The following is an 18849-nucleotide window of genomic DNA, read 5'->3' as shown; positions in this document are numbered from 1 at the left end:
TGTTTTTAAAATAAAATTATACATGTTTTTGATATTGAAATGCAGCAAAATAAGTGTATCGATCTTTATACAAACAGCTCGTAGGGAACATAAGACAAAGGCAACAAATCAAGGGTGCTGGCCCTTTACAAGCTCATATCCCAACTCAAGATCCCAACTCACATCGCTAATAACAATATTATTGAACATTCACAATGCTCAGAACTATATATGCTACCTAATAATAGTAATATTAAATAGGTAATAATTAGTTACAATCCTCAACGATCCTCAGATCCCAAGTCACGATGCTTAGAACTATATATGTTTTTTATTAATAAAGCAACAAGAACAAGGGTGTTGGCCCTTAATACAACAAAACCAAGGAGCAAGCCCCAAAAACATGAGGTCAGAGAGGTGAAAAGGAAAAAAACCTGTCAAACTGACAACTACCCAGACCCACCTCAAGGAAGGGGGGAGACACCCGAGCCTTGACAAGGAGGGGTTTGGGGGAGGAGGGAGGACCTCCCCTTCCGCCTGCGGCAAACCATGATCCAAGTGATACTACCATTAGGACTATCAAGAGAGAGGTCTAGCGGGGAGGACCCTGTAGGGTTACAATCAGTAGTGCCAACAAAGTGCAACAGGCTGTTGCAGAACCACAACAAGTTGCTGCAGAGGGACAACATCAGGAGCAGAAACAACAACAACATCAAGAGCATAAACAACAACAACAACATAAGTAGGAGAAGAGCGAGGCAACAAAACACGAGCAACTTGCATTGAATCCATAGGGACGTAAGAGGCCACAATAGTGACATCAACAACAACATCAACAATAAGAAGAGACACTTCATCCCAGGTGGAGATCTCATCCTCCTGAGAGGAGCCAACCGAATCAAAATCAGAAAAAAATATAGTCAAGTGATTAGCTGTAGCATCCTTCCACCAAGTAGTAGCACCCTTGTGATGCAGAATAGTGAAATCCAAAGCCAAATGACTCATAGAGAAGCACTTCCGACAACAGAAGGGGAGGCCCTCAAAATTCAACAGTTGAGTCCAAGGCCAATCCCCAACCATAAGAACCACATCCCCTGAGAGAGGCAAAGAGATGTCAATATCAACTAAGATGCGGGCAAATAACAATAATATTGAATATTCAAGTTAATATTAAAAACATTTATAGTAACGTTTATTAATGAAATATGAGGTTATACTTCACAACATTTATACAAATCTTTTTTAAGCACAAATTTTTTAATTTTAATAATTTATTTTGATATTATAAGAAAATGTTTTTATAAAGCATAAGCCACGAATATTGTAGTTTATTAACTAATTGATGTTGGGTTCAATTAGGATAGGGTTAGGGTTAAGGGTAGGTTAAGATTAGGGTTGTCATTCTATGATAAAGCTTGGGTTACAGATAGTTATGGTTACTATTAGGATTTTATTAGGGTTAAAGTTAGTGTAAGGATTCATATAGGGTTAGGGTTAGGGTTAGCGTAAAGGTTTAATTAGGGTAAGAGTCAAGGTTACATTTTAATTAGATTAGGGCTAGAGTAACTAGAATTAGGGTTCAATTAGGGTTTGGATTATGGCCAGGCTTTAGTTAAGTTTATAGTTTAAGGAAAAATCTTCGAGTTAAGGTTGAATTATGGTTAGGGTTAGGGTTCAATTAGAGTTATAGTTAAAATTAGGGCTTCAATTGGAATAAGGGTTCAATTAAGTTAGGGTTAGTGTTAAGGGTAGGTTAAGATTAAGGTTACAATTCTAGGATAAAGCTTGGGTTAGGGTTAGACAATATTAAGATTATGATAAAGCATGGGATTAGAGTTTGGTTCAATTAGGGTTAGACTTAGGGTTACCATTAAAATAAAGCAAGGGTTCAATTGGGGTTAGGGTCAATATTAGGATTCAAATTATGATTGGAATCAAAGTTGGCTTTAGGGTTAAGATTAAGGTTAGGGTTAGTATTAGGGTTAGAGTTGGTGTTAGTGTCAAATTAGGGTTATAGTGTAATTAAGGTAAAGATTTAATTAGGGCAAACACTATAGTTCAACAAGACATGGTGTAATTAGTATTCAATTTTTTAAAGGGTTTAATTATGATTATAGTTAGGTTTCAATTAGGTTATGATTAGGATTATAGTTTAATTAAGGTTAGGGTTAATATCAAGGTTAGGTTTTAATTAAGGTTAAGGTTAGGGTTAGGGTTAGGATTCTAGGATAAATATTGAGGTCAAGGTGAAGGGTAGGATTAGGTTTAGGGTTACATTTCAATTAGGGTTAGGTTTAGGATTCAAGGATAAAACTTGGGTTAGGGTCTAGGTTAGGGTTGGGGTTAATGTGAGGGTCCATTTAGGGATAGGGTTAAATTTAACATTCAAGTAGAGTTAGGGTTAATATTACATTTGTTAATTATTACCCATGAAATTTATTTAATGCCTTACATTGTTAGGTTAGGGTTTAGTTAGGCTTAAATTAGGGTTAAGGTTAGGGTTAAATTCATATAATAAAGCTTGGGGTCAAGGTTACAATTTGTGTTAAGGTTTCACTAGGGTTTGGGTTCTGCAAGCATCAGGGATAAAAAATTATGGTTAGGGTTCAAATATCACTAAGGTTAAGGATTAACTATGATTAGTGTTAATGTTAGAATAAGGTTTAAATATGGTTAGCATTAGGGCTCAATTAGGATTAAATTTAATATTAGATTAGTGTGAATATTAGGGTTTGAATCAGAATTAAAGATAGGATTAGTGTTAGGGTTAAACAAGGTTAGCATTAGGATTCAATTAGAGCTAGATGTAATGTTAAATTAGAATTAGAATTAGAGTGATTTCAATCAGGGCTAAATTTTTGCTAAGGCTCAATTAGGGAGTTATAGGAGAAATCTTGGAGTTAGGGTTAGGGTTAAATTATGATTATGGTTTGAATATCATGAAGGTTAAAATTGGAGTAGTATTAAGGTTAGGATTAATGTTAGATTAGGGTTCAAACAGGGTTAGTACTGGGGTTCAATCAATTTTAGATTTAATGTTAGATTATAATTATAATTAGAAATATAGTTTTGATTAGGGTTAAATTATGGTTAAAGGAGAAATCTTGGAGTTAGGATTAGTGTTAGTGTTAATTTTTTAATTAAAAAAACAAAAAAAAAATGCCTAGTAAACTTTTTAATGTGACCGGTGATGCTGGCACGACACACCCTTCGGCTCCACGTGAATGCTTTTGACCTGTAGCTATGAACCGGTGAGGCCACAAACAGGAGACCTCATCCCCACACTTCACTTGTTCAAATCTGCGAGCACAATGACCCAGCGAAGGCACAAGGCCTTGCGAGCACAATGACCCAATAGGGATTTGAACCTTGGTGGCCGCTTCACCAACAAAGTGTTTAAACCGCGACACTACATGTCCGAAGACTAGTGTTAGTGTTAAGTTATGATTATGGTTTAAATATCATAATATTAGATTAGGGTAAGATATATCTATCGGGTTAGCGCTAGGATTTAATTAGGGTTAGCATTAATGTTAGATATAGTGTTAGGATTACAATTAAATTAGGGTTGTTTCAAATATGGCTAGGGTTAGGGTTTGGAGTCAATTAGGGTTCATTTATTAGAAAACATTAGAAAATTTTCATAATATTTTTAATATTAAATATATTTATATAATAATATTATATTTAATATTTTTTTTAAGGTAAGTGCTATCTTTAATGGGGATAGCTCCCTATATTGCAAAATTAAGAAAAAATACATATTGTTTCATACATTAGACAAGACTAGCCTTTCCTGCCATACACTACCATAGACGCATCAATAGACACCCATCCCTGGTCACCAAATAGCTAGTAACATTACCAAAAACAACCCCATAACCCATAGTCCTGTTACATTTGTTCACTAATAGATTGATATATCACAACTGCAAATTCACCTATATTGATAGCGTTGCGGGTGGAGTTCTCAGGGAGCCACCAGTCATCTGATTCAGTCTGTCTACGGAAAGGCGCCATGTTCCCATTAAACACTGCACATCTGAACACTTCCCATGCGTTCTCTCCAAATGCCTTTATGTGCTCTCGTTCCTCATTCCATACCTCCCTTTGAGCCATCTCACGTATGGCGTCACTGTCAACAGAGCCACCACTTCCCCTCATCTTCTGTATCCACAAATTCCTCCTCTGGCTCTGAGGGTAAGTAATTTTCAAACTAGAAGTACACCTTCAATTTTCTCACTTTGACACCCTCATCCAAACTTAGTATGACATTAGCAACACTGTCCACAATGAGTGGCTTCACAAAACCATCAAAGAGTTTGATCGCGCATTCCCCAGAATCAATAACACCGACCAGAGGCAACAGGATTGCCTCCAGCACGACTGCATCACACCAGTGTCTCTCAAAATTGAGAGCGATGCCCATAAGTCCACAGATAGCATCATACACATGATCTTCGGTGATGAACAAGCTCCTTAATTGTGTTCCCAATGCTTGTTCACAGTTGACACAACCAACTATACCAAAATAAGCCCTTCGCTCCAACCTTATCTCTATATACCTCCCAACAATAGCACATTCGACCGCTGGGTAATACATCTTCTAGACAATCTTTATAAGAAGACACACTTCACAGATCATAATCATTCCTGCTTCGCCCATATCTATTAGAATCTAACTCTGAACTGAAGCACATCTGAGGTGATGGTATGTCCCAATCTACAGACTAACTTGTCCATGGTCAAACCACGATATTTCCATGTGATGAATCTTTCCACTACCAAATTGGATATCAGTACTCACGTAGATGCTCCATCCATCCCAATGATCAGAGTCGTACAAGTCTTTAATCAACCGAGGCATATATCGGTGCCACTAATCAGCCCAAGCAGGCATGCAAATCCAGAAAAAGAAGGCATACTACCCAATATCTTGTCGTGAAGATCTGTGGTAGTCCTTCAGGCATTGTCTTGTAATATCCTTCATAGCCAAAGCTCGATTGAAAGATACATAATCATCATTCCGTCCAACCCCAAGATTCGCAAGGTAATCGACCACTTGATTGCCTTCTCTATAGACATGCACAACCTCGTAGCACTCAATTGATTTAAGGTGGTCGCATATCAGTGGTAACCATTTACTAAGTTTCTAGTTATGCAAAGTTGATTTAGTAATCCCATTTATAATTATTTGCGAATCACCTTCTATTATGATTCGAGATATTCCCTGCAAAACACAAAGGCGTAATCCTGCCTCAAGTGCACGGATCTCAGCTTCATTTTTTGTGGCAACTCCAATGCCACCAAACATACCATATAAGATATTGCCCTGCTTGTCTCGGATTATGGCTCCAATACCGGCTTCTCCAAGGTTCCCCTTACTGGCACCGTCGAAATTGAGCTTTGTCCAGTCCTTTGGAGGGACCTTCCATCTGACTAAGTTTGTATCAACATTCTTCAAAGGGCGGGCATAAAAACCTGGATCTTTAAGAGCCCACCGTTTTTCCATTAAGGCATCCTAGTTATTGTATATTTTGGGACCACCTTTCAATATCTTCCCGTTTATCACTTCCTCGATTGAAACTTTTATTTTATCCACCAACATTATGTTTGACAGTGTTGTTTCTTTGAAAATTCTTCTGTTCCTTTCCTTCCAGATGTGCCATACAATTTTGGATGGACCAATCATCCATAGATCACTCCATTTTGACTTCTGTCTAATTGGCCAGGAAAGAAGGAAGTCAAAAAGTCTTTCATTTTTAACCATAGCCCAATTGACCTGATCAAGGAACTAGTTCCAACAAAATTCTACCACGGGACAACTGAATAGTAGGTGGTTGGCAGTTTCTTCATCTGCGCAACACATAACACAGCGATTGGGACCCAAGATGCCAATAATTTTAAGTCTATCACCAGTGAGGATTCTATTATGTAAAGAAATCCACAAAAAAGCCCCTGCTTTTGTAAGTATTTTATGATTCCAACATAATTTGTGCGGCTAGGTATTATAGGAGCCCCTTTGTCTTTGAAATTCATACCCAAGTTTGGAACTGTACATCCCAGATTTCGATGCACACCAAAAGATGTTGCCCCTTTCACAAGAGGCCGAAATTTTTCTGTCTTTTATTGCCTTCCAAAGTTTTTCACATAATGAAGGATTGCCAATATTGATTTTCTTCCATATTCTCAAACCATTTGTGTCCACGTGGTTTTCCATATAATTGCATACATGTTGTCCTATGCAGTTTTCAACCATATCTACCCACCCCTTACCTTCAAAAGATTCTGAGAGAGATGAAAACCCGTCCCATGAGTCTCTCCAAAACAAGGTTGATCTACCATTACCAATCTGCCATGAAATGTGCTCTGTGATAATGTGTCTGCAATCACATAAGAAATTCCACGTAGCCGAACCCCTTTCAGTATTGGCCACTGTGAGAATTCGATTAGGGTCCTCCGAGTCTAGATATTTCTTTTGGAACAACTTGCACCACAATTTTTGAGGCTCTTTGCACATCTTCCATGAGAGCTTAGCACCAAGGGCAGAGTTTTGTAGCTCCATTTTCTTTAAGCCAGCTCCCCCATCTTCCTTGATTAGGCATAATGTGCGCCAATTGATAAGCGAAATTTTCTTGTTATCTTTAGCTCCATCCCACACAAATTTCTTGAGTATTTTTCTAGCAGCGAACTACATTTTGAAACAGGACATGTTGCATATGGGGATGGCCAATAAAACTGATTTGATCATGGTAAGTCTACCTACTTGGGTCAGCCATATGTTTTTCCAATTTTCAGATTTAGATTGGCATGATTTAATAACATCTTCCCAAATTTGAGATTGTCTGCATCCTTTGTTAATACAAACCCTTAAGTATTTGATCGGAAGCTCTACAACTTTTATATCCATGTGTTGTGCAATTCTGCTCTGGGCCTTCCTATTGGTGTTAAAGAAGAACATCTGAGATTTTTCTTTATTCATAACTTGACCCGAAGCCCTTGTGTACTCCTCAAGTGTGCCCTTAATGCCTAAAGCTTCCCGGGTAGAAGCTTCACCAAATATGATGGTATCACCTGCAAATTGGGAATGTGTAGTTGCCTCAAAATATTATATTTAATAATTATAATATATAATAATATTAAATTAATATAATATTATAATTCATTATTATGTTACTATATTTAATAATATAATACTATATAATTGCATTAAGTATGTATTTGTTTAATATCTTCCATGTTCCATTGCTACTGCTACTAGCATATATATTTTCAATAATATATATAAAATGTGTCAAGATATCCTTCTCAAGGTGCCTATTTTTTAATAAATTTCTCACATTAAAGTGCAATAGGCCCCTTGAGAAGAATATCTCTCAACGTATTATATATATTATTAAATATATATAAATGCTACTCTAGTATGTAATATATTTTTCACTCCCAAGTAAATTTATTTAAATGAAAGATAATTAATTTATTAATTTGATATAATTTCTTTATGTAATATTTAATACACTTAAGGATGAATTATTTAGTACAAACAAGAACATTTATAGCATTAACTATACAAATAAATATTAACACATATCTTTGAAACCACATACGTTTTGTTATACCACATTTAGAGGAATAATCACAAGTCTAAGCTCTCCACGACAAGGAAGAACTCCAAGAGGACTTGTTCTTACGCATAACCAAACAAGCCTTGCGACATATGTTTCATGGCATAAATACACAACTCTAGCCAAGACAATCCGAGTGTACCCTGTACCTCGAGTTGGACACACATTGTGTACCCCTTCTCCAATGCTCATTACCCATCTAATGACCTAATCTTCCCTCTTTTATGCCTTTTCAATTCTCCTACATCTTTTTCTTTCTCTGCATGTTTCTCAATTTTAATTTATGGGTTTTAATAAAACCCCAAGGGTAATTTGAAGAGTCACACCCTTTCATAACCATTTTAATTTTAATTAATTATATTTTACATTTTAATTACATGTTTATTTCATAGAAAAAATACCATAACATTTCCCCCTTGCAATTTAATTGTTGTCTCGAGGAGCACGAGGAGTTTCTACGTCCAAACCACACGAAACAATTTAATTAAATAAAATGTGGATATTTTGTTATAATAAAATCAAAATTTCCCAAGTAGCACTATCAACACTAGAATGATTTAATTTGATCTTAACTTCATATATATATTTCTATTTCCCAAAGTTCTATATCTTTTTTCAATTATTAACTCAAGTTAAATTTTAAATTCACAAATAGACTCAATAGAGATACTTTTCCAAACAAACATGATCTACACTATACACATATTTCTTAAGTAAACTTACATGAAACACATCATGAATTTGTAGTTCAGGTGGTAACGCAAGTCTACAGGTAACATCAACTATCTTTTCTAAAATTTTAAAAAGTCCATAAAAGTTAGGAGGTATTTTAATGAACATCTTTTGGGTTTGACTCTAAGAAAGACTTAATTATCAACATCAAAATGTCAGATGCATCTTTCAAAATCAACCCAACTTTTTTTCATCTATTGTGGGCATCCTTCATGTTTTGTTTAGCTTTGTTAATAATGACATCCATTTCTAATAGGTTTTCCTTTTCATACCAAACCTTATGGACAATGTTAGACCAAGACATAGGTGTATTATAATTTTGACCATACACGGTTTCAAAGGGTGACATCTTGATGGTTGAATAATATTCTTCATTTGTATGCAAATTCAACTAAATGTAAGTAGTCTACCCATGATTCAAGTTTATCCATGGTATACATTTGTAACATATCTTCTAAGATTCCATTAATTCATTTAGTTTGTTTGTTAGATCCAAGATGATATGTAATATTGATAGCTTAAATTAAAAATCACTTTTACTTCACCTTTTGGGTGATCAATTGAGGTCATTTAGAAATTATATTTTGTATGTAGCCCTTATTATAAGCTTTCCAAAAGGTATAATTTTGAATATTATTAGTTTGATTATTGTATTTATTTTTTATTTCTTGTGAATGTAGGCTTTTCACCAAACCTCAATGACATTGTTTCACACATGCAAAAAATAGAAAAATGGATATTTTTCTCTAAAAATATGTGTCCTAGGTATTGATTTTATTATTAAAAAAGAAAGAAGTTAATTCAGATGCATACAAAAATTATTATAGAAGAAACCTATGTCTAAACTATAGTTAATCTCGCTTCAAAAAGTTATTAAAAAATCACGCAACAAAAAAATATAAAATAATATCTATATTCTAGATATTGGTGTTATTGGAGTAATTAGGTAATTAACTTAGTAATTAATTAATCAATCATTATTTACTTAGGCCCTTCACTAATTTATCCAATTAATCTAAACTTGGGAGTGATTTTCTATATATAGACTGAGGTAATTATAGATCATGTTGTATCATAGAATAGGATGAGGACACTTGATGCATGAGCATCTAGATGTCCAATGACAATCTTGCATCAACTAAAAATATTTTATTTAATTTTTTGTTATAGTATGTCTTAAATATTTTTAGGTGAACAAGTGATGTCAAAAGGCCTAAATAATTAATAAATATTTGGCGCAGTCCTAATGTATTAGTTTCTTGGGAGTTGGATACCTGTCCATGGCATCTACAAGGTACATGCTCAGAATATTCCATTTTGGTGTCCAATATGGGAGTTTTCCTTCTATGATACTTCATGTTCAAACTAGCCATTTCATGTATTTCAAATTTGGGCATCCAAGTACATGTGGAAAAGCATGCCTATCTCAAGTCCTGAGAAAGTTATGATTTTTTTAAATTTGACTAGTTGAGGGGGAGGTGGTCATGTGCAATTTAAGTGGAGCAATCGGTGAAATTTATTAAGTTTATGGGCAACCTCCTTATCTTGATATGGGATTTTGGGACTAGTTTTCAACTCATGGATTTGGGAACAATAGTTATTTTCTCTCAATTACTTCTCTATAAATAGGGAGCCAAAATTAGTAATTAAAGATGTTTGTAAGTTGAAGTTTGAGGAGCCGATTTGAAGAGAAAAATTAGATTCAAAGTTTGAACTACTTCCTTGTAGTTATCTCTTGTAGGTGTTGCTGATTTTATATCACATTTACTAATTTTTATATGAATCCCATGGGGCTAAATCTTATACAGTTTTGATAACAACATTGTAATTTCGTTTCAGGATAATCAATAAAAGGTAAGATTTTAGCCTCGTAAGTTTTCTATTTAAATTATTTATTGTTCAAAAATTGAGTTGTGATAAGGGAGTACCTTACGTCAAATTTAACCCAGATATTTTTTTTATTTGAATGTGTGTGATTTGAGAGGGAGAGTATCCCATCATCAGTGGTATTAGAGCTAGTGCTTTGAGCGTGTAGGCAGAGCACCAAATGTGAGGTAGTTTGCACCAAGACCCGAGGGTGGAGTATGTGTGATTTTTGTTGCATACGTATGTGTAACTTTCTAGAGAAGCTAAATAGAGGATCAATGGAGCAAGAGTTCCTAATTATGTAAACAAAGCATCAAATGTGAGGTAGTCTACACTAGGACTTGAGGTGTTGGATTTTGAGAAGTTGAATATGGAAAACAAGAATAAGAAAATTCCATTTGTCATTCTATGAATCATGAGGATTCCTATACTTATGAAAAGAGATAGAAGACTAAGAGATGATATGATAGAGATGCAACAACAAATGAATGATATAAGAGTAGAGATTGAATAGATACCACAAAAGATAAAAGTAGAGAAGAAAAAAGGTGTGGGTTATTTTTTTCTAATGATGTTTTGATTGTAGGAAAGAAGGAAGATACAAAAAAGTGCCTTGCATGTGGCACAAAAGAAGAGGCTACAATAGAAGACTTGGAAGGTCCAATATTTGATGGAGATGAAGAAGAGTTTGTGATAGAGACATGTTTGTTGGAAGGCACAAAGAACAAGATCAAGGAGGTTGTAGAAAAAGATGAATTTGCAATAAAATGTATATATGAAGACACTAAGAGCGTGTTGAGTGAGGTTGCAATGAAGACATATCTTTGGGAAGGTATGAAATAAGAAAAGGAAGAGGTTGTAGCTGTGAATGGTGTTGCGAAAAAAATAGAGAAATATGAAGATGTGAGATGTCTTTTGGAAAGCATGAAAAAAATGGAGAGCGAGATTGAGAATATTATAGAGAGGCTAGAGGTAGTAAAGGAGGAAAATATTGTACATTTTGCAACTAAGGATATTGGAGAGGTTTATGTTGAGGTGGTGATCAAACTTAGGCAAGTTGAAACCCATAAAGAAGAGAATTGAAATGTTGAGTGGTGACATGAGAAGGAATGTTGAGTGGAAAAACATTTAGAGGAGGTCAAGTTATGATGAAGAAATTTCCACATTGAGGAAGAGGATTAAAGAGCAGAGCTATCAGAGGAGGATTCTTGTTTCAACTAGGTATTGGAAGAGGAGAAAGAAGAACCAATTTTAGGTACCTATTATAGTGATGGAGTTTACTAAAGGTTGTTTACAACTTTAAAGTATGACTCTACCATTCATCTCCATTTTGGTGTGACCATACTCACAAAATTTTCCTACTTTGGGTGTCTGATGCAAGATCATTTGGAGGTCTAATGGAAACCTTGCATCAACAAAAAATATTTAATTTATTTTTTCTATAGTTTAGTTTCAAATATTTTTAGGTGAATAAATGATGTAATAAGGTCTAAATATTTAGCCGAGTCCTAATGTATCATCTTTCTTGGGAGTTGTACACATGTTGTGGCATATACAAGGCATATGCTCAAAATATTCTATGTTGGTGTCTAATATGGGAGTGAAAATTATTTTTTTTCCCTAATCCTTCACGTTGAAACTTTCTATTTCATGTATTTAAAATTTGGGCACCCAATTACATTTGGTAAAGCATGCCTCTTTTGGATCTTGGGAAAGTTATGGAAAATTCAATTTTGATTGGTTGAGGTGGATGTGGCCATGTGTAGTTCAAATAGAGAAATTAATGCAATTTTTTAAGTTTATGGGCAACCTCCTATCTTGGTGTGGATTTTTGGGAGTGGTTTCCAACTCATGATTTTGGGAAACACTAGTTGTTTTTCCTCCATTACTTCTCTATAAATGGGGAGTTGGAGTTAGCAATTGAATATTTTTGCATTTTGAAGTTTGAGGACCTAATATGAAGAGAGAAATCAGATTTTAAGTTTGAATATTTCCTTGTAGTTCTCTCTTATATGTGTTTCTGATTTTATATCAAATTTGTTGAGTTTTTATGAACCCCATGAGGCTAAATCTTATGTATTTTTCTAGAAAAAACATTGTAAATTCATTTAGGATAATCAATAGAAGAAAAGAATCTTGTCTTGTATCCCATTTAAATTATATGTTGTTCAAGAGTTGATTTGTGATAGGGGAGTACCCTACATTATACTTAAGTAAAAGTATTTTCTGATTTACATGTGTGTGGTTTGAGAGGGATAGTATTGCATTATCAACTCCTGCCATGATCTAAATTAATCCTCACCTAGGGTTTCATCTTTATACTTTTTATAAGCATTTGTTGTATTCATTGTAATCTATATAAATTTATTTGATCAATCAATACATGAATACCATTATTATTTTCTAGAGTAATCTCTCTCAAGGTTGGATAACACTCAATCATGGATTTTTCTCTTCAAATGTGATAGGTGTTTCCATTGTAGGTAATTTTTGAGAGATACGGGGTTCAATATCAAGTCCAACATGGTATTGGAAAACTAGATCTATGAATTCCTCTCCAAATTTTGAGAGATCTCGACCTTGAGAGAAAAATTAATCTGTTTTGGAGAAAAATGAGCATCATCATTGAATCTAGAATGAAAAAAAACATATGGAACACCCATCAATTCACCAAAATAAAAAAATAATATATCAAAGTTCTTTAGTTTCATCCATGCACTTTTTCTAGATTCTACTCTAGGTATATTTTATTTAGTTTTTCACAATTTACACATTATGGTCAATTAGTTAGACATTTTTTCATGTGGCATAGATATGTTTGCATGAGAGGAATTCATTTTATTTTCTAATTATGAGTCTTAGTGGAATGACATCCTAACACATCTCATATGGCTTGATCTTTTGCCTAATTGGTATGGACTCATAGATACACTAGCCAATCCAAGGGGAGGATTATCTTGGGGTATTATAAGTGATCATGTTGTAGGGTTGAATTTTTGAGTGTTGATTCCTCACACTATGTGTGTTGTATAAAATACTAATTATCTGTACACACTTTGAACTAAACTTAAGGCGATCCATGGAGACCCTTAGATATTTCCATTCCACAAGGATCTTGATACAATTGTCTCATTCCACTTGCAAATGTAGATTGCATAATCTTAAATGATGACACTTTAGAGGAGCTTGAGTTTATCACAAGTCTTTCATGTTTTGATGGTTCAAATATTTTTTGCCCAATTCCTACTCCTCATTTTGAGACCCAATCTCCATCTTTTGTTGTTTATGAACATCTTGGTATCATCACATCCTTGGACCTTATTGGTTTAATGCAATAGGACACCCATCTCATTCAATTAATAGCCACTTGGGATTCATATCTTGTATACATATCATCCTTGTTTGTGGAATCTCAAATCGTATATTTAAAGGAACAAATTGAGGACATCCATATCCTCTTCATTGATAGACAAATCCTCACTATTTTCCAGCCATAATCATCATCTTTGGAGCTTGTTATAATTTTTTCTTCATAGGTTTTAGGATTGACATTTGAGAAATATTTAGAGGCACACATCATTTGGATTTGTATTCTTGATTCATATAGTTTTTGGGAATGGATTCCTCAATCGCCAATAAGGGTAAAAAATTTGTTGGTCATTAATGGATTGTGTTTTGTATTCATGATTCCATCATTGTCACAAGAGCTCCTTCTTTATGAAATGATTCACATCCACATTTTATCTTTCCTATGGGGGGACATATATTATACTTGTGTGATAAAATAAGTTCTTGAGGGGTCATATAGACTCCTCCTATCCTTCTTTCACTAGTGTATTTACTTCATTTTCTCTCTTTTGGGAATGCATTTTTCCCATGTGGTTTTGTTGGCAAGAGACATTGTTCCGGTATGTTAGATGCATGGATATTGCTTAGGGGTTGTCATTGATAGCAACTTAGCCTAGAAATCTTATCCGGTACTTGTAGATTTGATCTACTGGAAGACATATTGACTTTAGGCATAAGTCTGGCAGAGTAAAACCACAATGTATAGATTCAGTGAGCAACTCATTTTTGGTGATGCAGTTTTGGTTGTGGTGATTGGGATAGTCGATTGGTTGTTCAAGGAAGATCATCTTGTAATTATAGCCTCTGATGTCGATTCTAGTGCATGATTCTTGATTTAGAATCCGACAATTCCATAAGAGAAGAGTTATTGAGAAGACAAGTTGGTTAATGTTTGTCCCAGAGTTGTAAGGATGATTTTGGTGATCGGTATTGTGTTCGAGGAGTTTTTCCCGTTGCGTGTGAAGATTCTTTAAATCCGGTATATGGATTTGTGTTGGATTGAGCCGACATGAGACTACACGTTTCATATTTTGCAACCTTGAGAAGCCGACTTGATGGAGATCTATTTTGGTGGTGCGGATACATAAGATCATCTTGGATGATCATTTAATATGAAAGGATGAATGCAAAATTGTTTTTGGGAGCAATTGAGTGCAGTTTCACATGCACATAATGAGGTTTGGTGATCCGATATTTGGCAGCAAAGCAGAACATAGTAGTTTTACAGATTTGAGGCAACAAATCATTTTGAGCTTAATCAGAACTGATTGCTAACATTTGTAGATGTTGTATTTTAGTTCATACATTGTATTTGCTTCTATAACTCATTTGTAAGACATTGAGTCCTCTAGGGTTGCAACCCTGTTTTGTAATTGAGCAGTGAGATCTAGGTAGTGAGCTTGAATGCAACTGCATTTCACTTTTGTAATATTGTTCTACTACTGGCCATAGTATAATAATATTGTGGGTACTCAATCCCACCATGTTTTTTCCCTTTTCGGGTTTCCAAGTAAAATTTTTGTTGTTATGGTTGTGGTTATTTGCTTTGTGTTTTTTCATTATAGTTTCTATCTTTTGCATCTGGTGGTTAAAGAATCAGTTTAAATTAGTAAATTGCAGAACATTGATTCAACCCCCTCTCAGTGTTCATTGACTCCAATAATTGGTATCTGAGCCTAGTTCCTTTGAGGAAGCCTAACAACTTGAGGAAGATACAGAAGATTGAATCAATGGACTCTGGTTTGCAGAAACAACTTACTATGGCACTTGAAGATCTTGATGCAGTGAATAAGGAAAAGGGTAGCCTAAAAAGAAATCTGAAAGCAGCTGAAGACTTCATTGAGACATTAAAAGATCAATTGAACACTTCTAGAAAAAAGAGAAAGGAGCTGATGGATAAATTGAAGGAGAAAGAAGAACAAAGCATTGGCAATCAAGCCTTGCAAGATAAGACAAATGAATGTAAAAAGTTGGCTTGAGAGAATGCAGTCTTGAAGAATGAGATGCAATCTATTGTAATGAATTTAACAAAGGAAATAGAAGACCAAAAGAAGAATGAAGAAACCCTAGCTCAGTCATTGAAGGACAAATCTAATGAATGTTGCAGATTGACATATGAGAATGATGAGTTGAAGCTTGAATTGGTGCAAACAAAGAATGATGGACAAGAACTTGAAAGACAAATCATAATTCTGAGAGATGAGATGACTACTGCTAATGAGTACAAAGAAAAAATCAAATCCAGTTAAGCCCAGTTGGATGAGATGTTGGAAAGTTAGAGACATGGGAAAGATACATGGGGACTTGGATTTGGGAAAGGAGAATCCTCCGGTTATGGTCAAAATAATCATAAGGACAATAAACCTTTGGTAAGATAGCCTAATGCCTATAAATTCAATGGTAAATGCTTTGTTTGTAGTAAATTTGGTCATATGGATATCAATGATTCATATGCAACAATTTTGGTCATAAGTCAAACATGTGCAGAGCAGTGATAAATAGTTTTTAGAATAAGAGATGCTATGCTTGCGGGATGTTTGGATATATATCTAACTAATGCAGGATGAGACCAAATCAGATGAACTTCAGGCCTATGCAAAGGAATGTTGTTTGTCATGCATGCAACAAACCTGGTCATATTGCAAGATATTGTAGAAGCAAGAATGCTCCGGTAAACAAGAACAAATTAGATGAAAAAGTAAAATCTAAAGTGGAAGAGATTAGAGATCAACATAAGAAGATGTGGGTGAAAAAGGAAGATTCAAATGCGCAAAAAGGCTCCACACCTAAATTCGATGCTGGAACCTCATCCGGTAACTAAGGCATTTTGGCCTTAGGGGGAAGATTATCATACAGATATTTAGAATCCTCTTGTGGAGATCTGTAACTGGTTTTGGAAGGTTGCAAAAGATCTAGATTAGATATCCCGAGGTTATCCAGAAGACTTCATGGTAGTTTGATATTCTAGTGAGCGAATTGATGAAAAACAGTGTATCCGGAAGTCATTAGGGTTGTGCATTTATTACAAATTGAAATTAGGTTTTTAGTGGATAAAAAGGAATTTTAATAGCTCATTCTTCACAATGAGAAAGCTGGAGAAGAGGCTAATGTAGAAAAGGGTGATACAGGTGCTAGTGCTGAGGAAGGAAACATAGAGGAGAAGGTGGAAGGGGCATCGGTGATCATGGAAAGAGCCACTGTTATTGACAAAGGGAAGCAAATTGCTACTGAAGAAGATGACTTTTCCCATGGACCGATTGATTTGAGCACACTGTCTCCCATACAAGCACTGAAATTGGCCACCCTCGCTCAAATCAAAGCGAGTGAGGACTTACTTAATTCTGCATCTAAAGAAAAAGAGGTTATATCTCTGACTACTACAATTTTGGAGAAAATATTGGCTAACCTTAAGTGTGACTCTAATGACACACCCTTCGGTAAGCTTAAGGGTATGTTAAACAAAGATGACTCAAATTTTGTATCATTGGAGAAAGCAACAAATATACAAGTTTTAAAAAAAATTAATGAGATGAGACTCCAAACATTTTTGAAAACTATTGAGGCTGATAGGGTCGTTTTAAAATGTGCAGTAAAGAGTGTTGAGGATGCTTTAGATGAAGGTGGTAAGATCTTTAAGTCATGTCTCATTTTGCCTAAATTTATAGTAGACATTGACAAGAAGATTAGGGAACATGAAGGACAGTTAGCTGTAATTGCACAATCTTTTTTAATTTTTGCTAGCAGTTTGGAAGCCCAAATTATGAATCTAACAGACAAAATCAAGAGCTTGAGTGCTGAGAAAGAGCGGATTATAAGTAGGGAAGGATAATTGAGGAGTCTAATCACTCCCCAGTTAGACACTTTGCTTGGAGCTCAGTAGGATGCAATAACTGCTTTGGGAAAGGATGTATCCGACATATCTTAAGGGTGTAGAAGTACATGCATATATGTTTAGTGCCTTAATTAATGTTTTGGATGGTTTCCTAAGAGGATGGAATGAATATATGAAATCTTTGAAGGTAACTTATGCAAATATTTTCAAGTTTATGATAGATCACTGTATACATTCTTTTGTATATAAGTTTTGGCAGATTCCTATCTTTTGATATCAAAGGGGGAGAGAGAGAAGTGAAAAATGGTGCACATTCTTAGGGGGAGTCAGTTGAGTGTACAGATTTTTGGATTGATTGCAGTTTTGGCATTTTGGAGCACTTGTCATTTTTCATAGTTGTCATTTTTCATAGTGTTGCCATCAATGCTAAAGGGGGAGATTGTTGGCAAGAGACATTGTTATGGTGATTTTAGATGCATTGAGATTGCTTAGGGGTTGTCATTGATGGCAAATTAACCTAGTAATCCTATTCGGTACTTGTAGATTTGATCTACCAGAAGTCATATTGACTTTACGCATAAGTCTGGCAGAGTGTAACCACAATGTACATAGTCAATGAGCAACTCATTTCTGGTGATGTAGTTATGGTTATGGTGATTGGGATAGTCGATTGGTTGTTCAAGGAAGATCATCTTGTAAGTATAGCCTCCGATGTCAATTCTAGTGCATGATTCTTGATCCAGTATCTGATGATTCCAAAAGAGCAGAGTTATTGAGAAGAAAAGTTGGGTAACATGTGTTGCAGAGTTGTAGGGATGATTTTGGTGATTGGTATTGTGTTCAAGGAGTTTGTGCCATTGCGTGTGAAGCTTGAGATAATATTCTTTAGATCCGGTATATGGATTTGTGATGGATTGAGCTGACATGAGACTACACATTTCTTATTTTGCAACCTTGAGAAGCTAAATTGATGGAGATCTATTTTGGTGGTACAAATATATAAGATCATCTTGGATGATCATTTTATATGAAAGGATGAAAGCGAAATTGCTTTTGGGAGCAATTGAGCACAATTTCACAATCACATCTTGAGTTTTGGTGATCTGGTATTTGGTAGCAGAGAAGAACATAGTAGTTTTTTGAATTTGAGGCAGCGTATCATTTTGAGCTTAATCAGAACTAATTGCTGGCATTTGTAGATGCTATATTTCAGTTGAGACATTGCATTTGCTTCTATAACTCATTTGTAGGACAGTGAGTCCTCCGGGGTTGTAGCCCTATTTTGTAATTGAGCAGTGAGCTCTAGGTAGTGAGCCTGAATGCAAGTGCATTCCACTTATGTAATATTGTTCTACTATTGGCCATAGTATAATAATATTGTGGGTAGTCAATCCCACCATGGTTTTTCCCTTTCCGGGTTTCCACATAAAAATTCCAGTTTTATGGTTGTGTGGATATTTGTTTTGT

The sequence above is a fragment of the Cryptomeria japonica genome, chromosome 4 (genome assembly GCF_030272615.1).
Source record: "Cryptomeria japonica chromosome 4, Sugi_1.0, whole genome shotgun sequence".
In the NCBI taxonomy this organism is placed as follows: domain Eukaryota; kingdom Viridiplantae; phylum Streptophyta; class Pinopsida; order Cupressales; family Cupressaceae; genus Cryptomeria; species Cryptomeria japonica.
Note: the sequence above shows the minus strand (reverse complement) of the source record.